The 8,603-nt window shown below is 45.6% G+C and overlaps 1 long non-coding RNA gene across 1 annotated transcript; it reads left to right on the forward strand.

Moving 5' to 3' along the window:
• The first annotated feature begins 658 nt into the window (after nt 1-658).
• LOC137540878 (uncharacterized) lies at nt 659-7,527 on the forward strand. Its single transcript, XR_011025064.1, has 2 exons — nt 659-725; nt 4,854-7,527. It is a non-coding gene; the product is annotated as an uncharacterized lncRNA (long non-coding RNA).
• The last annotated feature ends 1,076 nt before the right edge of the window (nt 7,528-8,603 follow it).

Raw genomic sequence — 8,603 nt, forward strand, 5'->3', positions numbered from 1 at the left:
CCCCTCGCCCTTCCCAGCATAGTCAGCCCCCAGGCTTGTAGTAAACTACACCAACACTATTTGGCCAATCACATCGCTTAGTGCTGTAAGAGAGTACTGTGATTGGAGAACTGCTCCCCATTAGGAATTGTGCTGGGTTCCCTGAAGTAGCCTAGAGCCAAGGATTGTAGTTAGCCAATAAATAGTATCATCCTGATTCAAAACATAACCACACCTCCCAACTTTTTGAGATGGGAAAGAGAGACACTTAAGCCACGCCACTTCCACACCCCTGATCACACCCCCACCCAGGGCTGCCACCAGGGGGGGGGGGGGGGGAGAGCCGACACATCAGTGACGGGCCTGGTGCCCCAGGGGGGGGGGGCCCGCCCGCCTGACACCCCCCCCAGCGGCGTCGCTAGGGGCTTAGGAAAAGGTGCCCAGAATCTGGGGTCCCGGGGTGCCCACCAGCAGTGCCCTGAACACTGGAGACGCAGCCGTTGTTTCTATGGCTGCGTCTCCTCTCTCCGGTGTGCTGTGTGCGGGGAGCAGAGATAGAGACACTCAGTAGTCTGGTCGGGTAACACATGGGGCCAGGCAGCCAGTGAGAGAGGAGTGAAACACTGCTCTCTCACTGGCTGCCTGGCCCCATGTGATCCCGGCCAGCTACAAGCATCTGTATTCTGTATCGGAATGAGGAAGTGAGGAAAGCGCTGGGCGCACTGGGGAGACATGTGAAGGAAAAGGCAAGTGATGTGCCTCCAGTCCCAGCCGCCCAGCTCTCTGCATACACAGGACACACTCTATCAGACTGCCTGTGTGCTGATGGACCCTATGTTGTGTACAATGTATGAGTTCCCTGACCTCCCCCACTGACCTGACAACCCTGTGCCCACATTACTGTGATGATTGGCGGGCAGGGGATAATCTTTTATTACTAACTGACTCCTATCTGCAGCTCAGGGAGAAGGAACAATCTGCACAGAGGTCAGGTATACTCTGTGTAATGGCTCACCCCCCTTCCTTTCACTATTCAGTCTCACTGACTGACCTTCCCTCTGCTCTGTTATCTGCTCTGCTCACTTCAGCCTGCATTTTATTTTAACCCTTTCACTGCTTGTTCTAGCTTCTTAAGCTTTGTGTATCCTAATTTAATCATTTGTAGCTGCTGCTGGTCTCCTATTAAGAACATCTTAAAGTGTACCAGAGATGATTGACACTGTTTTAAGGGGTGCATGGGGTGGGAGGAAGCCCCAGGTATGTATAAAACAGTATCAATCTCTCTGGTTTCCTTTAAGGTGGCCATACATCAGCAACTTGGCAGCTGATTGACCATCTGATCCAATAATTATTAAATCGGATGAAAATCTTTGCTGCCAAATGCATGCCCGATTGAAGATTGGTTGCATATATCGGTCAGACATGCTAAAAGATGTAGGGCCGACTTTCTGGATTGGGTGCGCGATGGTAACGGTGAACGATATTGGGGCAAGCAACAAATGTGTACTATATGGGTCCGGGTGGTGGTGGTGGTGGGGGGGCAGGCCTGATGATGTGTGAAGGGCCCCAAAATTTCTGATGGTGGCCCTGCCCCACCACACCCCTAGTCACGCATACCATAAAGATTTCATGAGAAAAATACGTTGTTTTATAATTCAAACCACACTGATTCTTTCTATCCTGGTTCATTTTCCTTCATATTAATATTTTAAAATTAATATATCAATTTCAAGGATGAGAATAAAGTTTAGAGTCAATCAAACACATTTTTTAGTAGAGAAATATATATATTTACATAGAAAGAGGGACAAAGTCCTGAAAGAGGGACAAATGAGGAGGAAAGAGGGACAGGGATCCCAAAGAGAGACTGTCCCTCCAAAAGTGGGACAGTTGGGAGCTATGACATAACTAATGCAACCTTACTGTTGGGCAACATTTTTTGTTTGAATTCAGGTCCAAGTAAAATTATTTGTGTTCAGTAAAACTGGTGCATCCTGTCTATTCAAGAGGCACTGTAGTGAAATAATATAATGAATGAAATTGCTTTTAGAAATAATTTATCACGGGTGTTGCCATCTTTCAGCTGCAGCTCTGTGGAAAGTTTGTTTCAGAGAATTCAGTGCAAATAATGCCTGGTGTCCTAGAATGCTCTGAGGACAATTCCGCATTGCTAAACAGCCTAGGCTAAGCATCACTGGGAGGGCGGGGCTACATACCAGTACACAGCCATATATAGCTATAGGAAGTGTTTCTGATGCTGAAACCAGGAGAATAACCTTTAAAGTGGGTATCCTGAATAATTTACTGCATTCCACTATATGTCACTGCAGCATTTCTTTAATCATACTGTGGTCACCATTTCATAACCTATAGTGACAGCTCCTGTCACACTGAACTCTGTCCTCCATAACACAACCACATGTGTCTGTTGTGAGCCAACTACGGGGCCAGACAAGGCCATAATTCACGGTTAGCACCCATTTGATCTAACAAGCCTTTTCATCTCTAGCTAGTTTAAAATTCAAGGCTGTGCCCCCAATTTATATGCTGCAATAAACTGTATTCTGTTTCCCCTAAAGAGAGTCTGAAAGGGGTGTTCCCACTTTAATTACATTGCATGTACCATATGTAAGTGGACATTCTTTACCTGGCGTAGGTGGTAGCAACCTCCTGCCAGTAGTGGTGGCTCTGCTCTCCAGGGTGCCATTAGCTGGAGGAGCTGCAGAAGGTGGAACATTGTAATCCGCTCTTCAAGATACGCTGATCGCTCCAGCTGCTGCGGCTGCCACTCCAGCGAGTTAGCAGGGTGCCTCTTCCCTCCTCACAGGCATGTACGTTCTGGCATGATGTCACATGCCTGCGTGGCACGTCAAGGAGCGCGCCACTGCTGGAGGATGAAGAGTAACCATGGCAACCATGATGCCATCATAGCCCCAGGCAGAATCAAGTAATGTATGTCCCGACTCTTGGCCACCTCACTCCCCTCAGCCAACACCGTCCGCACCCCTGACAGTTCAGGCCACAGCATCCGGCGGCCACTACAGACATTTTTAAAGGGGCAATAGATGCGTGGGGGCCCCTATGGATTCTGGGGGCAATTGCCCCCCTTGCCTTAATTGAAGCGCCGGCCCTGTTCCGTCCCACAGGTGATGTAGATGCCTCGCGCTGGTGACGTGGAGCTGTGCGATTAAGCACACTTTTCCAGTGCTGTATATACTATACTGTAATATAAATGTTATATCTATTAATAAAAGATTAATTCTAGGCACAGTCAGCATATACTGTCAGGCTGTATAATGGTAAGCACAGCTTTAATACAAGGTTTTCACACTGGTTTCTTCAACTAGATGTTCAAGCATTACTGTGCTTGTATGCTAGCCTTGCAACACATAGCTGTCTCTTGCAGCATTTCATAGCTCCCAACTATGCCCGTTTTGGAGGGACAGTACCTCTTTGGGGACCTTGTCCCTCTTTCTTCCTCATTTGTCCCTCTTTCATGACTGATGTATAGATCTATGTAATCATCTGTATTTTATCCAGGGCTGTGGAGTCTGTACAAAAATCTTCCGACTCCTCCGTTTATGAAATCACCAACTCTGACTCTGGGTACCCAAAAATGGCTCCAACACCTCGACTCCGACTCCTTAGTGTAATACTTACCGGGGCTGAGGATTTTGTACAAAAATCATCCAACTCCAACTCCTCCGTTTATGAAATCACAGACTCCGGGTACCCAAAATTACTCCAACTCCACAGCCCTGATTTTATCTACTGACAAATGTGTTTAATTGACTCTAAACTTTATTACCGCTCTTTAATTTGATATATTTATTATTTTCAAATGTTAATATGAAGGAAAATAAACCAGGATAGAAGGTACCCGTGTGGTTTAAATTTATAAAATAACATATTTTTCTTTTGAAATCTTTATGGTATGCGTGACTAGGGGTGTGCCGGGGGCGTGATTAAGGGTGTGGTTTAAGTGTCCCTATTTCTTATCACAAAATGTTGGGAGGTATGGCCAGGTCCGGTTCTAGACTTTTTGCTGCCTTTGCTGACTTTTTGCTACCTGTCTGAGGATTCGTCCCACACCCGATTTGGAATGATCGCACAGCACCCAACAATTTACTCTGCTTCATTTAGTGTTTTCACATGACATGCTGCAGCTCAACACAATAGCACACTGGCTGGCTGTGAGTCTGTGCCAAACAGACTGCTAACACTCAGCCACTCCATTCCTCCTCAGGAAGGTACACACAGTACAAAAAATGCTGACCCTGAAATCTCTGCGCCTGATGCAAATGTTTCACCTTGCTTCATGAGAGAACCGGCCCTGGGTATGGCATTTAATTGTAAAACCTCAGTCCTTCGCAGACTGTGATAGAGCAGATAGGATAACTGTAAGTAAGATTTCCTAGTGAGAGTTGTAATGGAGCAAGAGAGACAATGTGGACTTTGTGCGCAAACTGGTGTTCTGTGTGCTGAACTGCGAACAATCAGCATGTGTCCTGCTACAGCGAAGTGGGTAAAAAGGGCGCCTGCTGTGCCGTGAAATACAGGGCACTGTTATACGATAAAATAGCAATGATAAAATAGTAGCTAGTCCCAAATTTCCAGCTATTGCTGCTAATTACAGCTTGGCGGCAGGGGTGGGAGGGTTTTAAGGGTTAGGCTCTGCTAGGGGAGGTGGTTAATGGTTAGGCACCACGGGGGGTGGAGGGGGGTGGTTAAAGGGTTAAGTACCCCTTTGGGTGGGGATGGGTACACAAGCTAGGCTGCTGTCATCACAAACTAACGATAAATGATGGGTCTGGCGAGAATTGTGTATAAAAAGTGTCCCAATCATGGTAAAAGAGCGATTATTGTCCATGTAGGTGGATCTGTCCCAGAGGATTGGTTTAGACGAGTGTGGCAAATATCACACTTCTGGGTCCTCATCTTCGCGCTTCTGGGTCGAGAAAGCGAAAAGGGAGAAGACGCCGTTCCTCAGCCTCCGCCACTCCTGCAAAACAAACTCCGATCACTGCGCTTTTCCGGCCTAGGGAGTTGGCCTCCAATATGGCGTCTGATACACCGTCTCTCCCTTCCACGCCAGAACAGCAGACTCAGGCCCTGTTCTCCTCTCCCTCCCCACCCGATCTGCAACCAACGGGCCTCGATGCCAAGCTGGATCAGCTTTTCAACAATATTCACAAAGTGTTTAAGGACGAGCTCTCGACTGCAGTATCGGATCTCTCCGAGCAAATTAAAGATGTTGGAGATCAAGTAGCAGACCTCGAAAAGCAGACTGATTCTTTTGCGGATGCTTTGAATGCAGATAAAATTAAAATCGACGATAAGGCACAACAAATCGAGGAACTTCAAGCAAAGTTGGAGGACGTGGGGAACAGGGCGAGAAGGGCAAACCTACCCATCAGGGGGTTCCGGAAACCATCTCGGATCTAAAACCCATGGCTCTAAACCTGTTTTCAGCTTTGCTGCCTAATGTTGACCCGGCTAAGTACCATATACCTTCATTTTTAAATGTGTTATGGGGGGTGTGGGATGTGTAATTGTGGTTTTTGGGGTATACCTTCTGTATAAGTATGTTACTGAGAGACAGATGATACATAATTGTGCTGTTGGGGACACATACTGCTATGTTATGCAATTAAGCACGTGAAGAACACCTGCTTATGCATGCTGTGTAACCAGGCAACACCAGCTGGGTGGTAGTTTTTTTGTGGGGGAGACGTGTTAACTTTATTTGGGACACGTGAAGAGCAACTGTGTCATTGGGGGACACATCTGGCCAAATTATGTTAACTGGAAGATATGCTTTACTGCTACAATACTTGTTTTATTATGCCTCATACAGCTGTTTGTACAGTGGATTTTCTTTAATTATTCCATACTCGGTATATTTTAAGAAAGAACCCCGTGCAAGGCTTTGCGTTCCTAACTACCTCTGCCGTGCCTCAGGCTCAGGACTGCCCCCTTTTGAGCAAGATATTCAGTAGAGCGATCAATAATTTCAATTTAATTAAAATTACAATCTGATACAATATGCATTAATATCCAATAGATTCAATCATAGCCATCAAATCTGGTTGGGAAAATCGATGGGCACGTTTATCCTTTTTTATTCAAAGCATGTGTCTAACCATGGCATGAGGAATAGGGATTATTATTATTTAGTATTTGCAGTATATAGCGCCAACATCTTCTGCAGAGTATATTGTCATGTTACTTAACTGTCCCTGAGAGGGGCTCACAATCTAATCCCTAATATAGTCATGTGTCTGTATGTATTGTGAAGTGCATGTATCCTAGTCTAGGGCCTATTTTAGGGGGAAACCAATTAACTTATCAGTATGTTTTTTTGGATGTGGGAGGAAACCAGTGTGCCCAGAGGAAACCCACACAGACACCGTGCTGCCTCAAGGGTGACCAAAATTGTCACTGGCACTCTTTCCGTAGATCTTGGTTGAACTTCTGAGAATCAGTTTCGCCAAACTGGCATAGTCGAATAGAAAGTTACCATGTCATGCCAGGAGGGGTCTATGATAAATTTATGGGGGTTTATGTGGCGGATTTCCTAGGATGGGAGACCCATGGAATTTTTAATGGGGAGGGATCACATGGTTTGCAGTTATGCTCCTAGTGAAAATATTGGTATTGTCAATATAATCTGGTTCCCTTGCCCATTTTTGAATATATGGCTGAAGTCTGGACTATTGTAACATACTACTTTGTGGACTACCAACTAACAGACCAATCTGTACGGAAGTCGGCTGCTCATCTCATTCATATCCTTCTCGTTCCTCCTCTGCTGTTCCTCGCCTCCTGTCAAGCTCTTCATTGGCTGCCAGTTAACCAGAGGATCCAGTTTAAACTCTTAACCCTAACCTACAAAGCTCTCCACAAAGTGCATCTCACCACTAGTTTCCAGATACCAACCCAATCGTAATCTCAGATCTGCACACGACCTGCTGTTGTCCTCCTCTAGAATAACCTCCTCGTATACCATTCACGTTACGTATGCAAGATTTTGCAATTGCTTCACCCCTCCTCTGGAATGCCCTCCCACAACACAAATCCATCACTCTCCAATGTTTGTTACCTTTAAACGCTCTCTCAAAACTCACTTGTTCCGACAAGCATACGCTCTACCTTAGGCCACTTCAGCTTTGTCCTAAGGCCAAATTGCACTCCTACTAGATATCCTAAAACACACTGCCTCCAGGTATGTTTATTGTATACTACCCCACCTTTTGTTTCACCTCTATTCCTTTAGATTGTAAGCTCGCAAGGGCAGGGCTCTCTCACCCTTTTGTGTCTTGGAATTCATTATACATTTTATTCATCATGTTACTTTTGTCACTGTCATTATCAATTCTGTATTATGTATCAGTTCTGTATTTTTGTCACTTATTATATATTTTGTATATTGGTGTATTCCATTTGTCTTTATGATAATGTACCCCATGTTCATTTCTTACTTTGTACAGCGCCATGAAATGTTTTTCGCTTTGTAAATCAATAATGACAATAAAAAGTACATACACATATGTGACTTCCTCTGCCGGCAATCTTACCAACATTTGTACGTCTATTTATGGTTGTTTTATTTCTATTTACGATTTGTTTTTACGGATAACACTTGTTCGCTTCTCACCTAATGTGGCTTCAGACAAGAATTGGCTACTGATTTTGCAAGAATCTCACTAGACAAACAGTGGCATACCTACCATAAGGCTGCAGCCTCTTAGCTATATACTGGCACCTGTTCTGTGTGAGTAGATCTGGAACAAAGGAGGATGCAGCCTTGTGAGTCTCATCCAGATAGCATTGTGCGCAGCACGCAGGTACTTTATGTACTCTATTTCCTGATGATTTTTCAGCTCAGCTCAGACATCTTTTAACATAGGATATATTAATGCATCAGCCTGCATGCCGTGGATCAGAGCGGTTTTGAACTTTTAAAGTGAAAGGATACCCGAGCTGAAAACAAAGATTGTTCTTTTTCCTACCTGGGGCCTCTTCCAGCCTATGTAGTCTTGTTCCCTCACTGACCTCCTTGTCCCCATCCTTGTTCCGCTGTGCAGTAAAGTGTGCAACTTAGCTAAGTCATGCACTACTGCGAATGCGGAGGCCCGGTGGCATGTCTCCTTTGTCGCACTCCCGTAGTTGGAGCATTCCTAGCCTGTACATAATGCTGTATGGGACTGCAATAAAGCTGCCAAGCCACCGGGCTAGCATATGTGCAGTAGTGTATAACTTGGCTAAACCTTAGCCACACAGTTTACTGGGCTGCATGGCGGATGAATGATAGGACTGGGCAGGAGGACAATGAGGGAACTAGAAGTCTCTGTGGCCTGGATTCTGGAAGATGCTCCAGGCAAGGAAAGGATGTGAACAACTGTTATCAGCTCCAGGAATCTTATCACACACATTTACAATCTATTCTGCAGCAGCAGGCCACTGACTGCTTTCCCACACACACCGTAAAGCTGGCCATACACTGGCCCGATTTGCCGCCGTTTCGACAGCAGATTCGATCACTGGGATCGAATCTGCTGCCAATCGTTCGCGCTACACGCCGAATTTCGATCCATTTCGTCCGATCCCGTCGATCGCTCCGT

The sequence above is a fragment of the Hyperolius riggenbachi genome, chromosome 12 (genome assembly GCF_040937935.1).
Source record: "Hyperolius riggenbachi isolate aHypRig1 chromosome 12, aHypRig1.pri, whole genome shotgun sequence".
NCBI lineage: Eukaryota > Metazoa > Chordata > Amphibia > Anura > Hyperoliidae > Hyperolius > Hyperolius riggenbachi.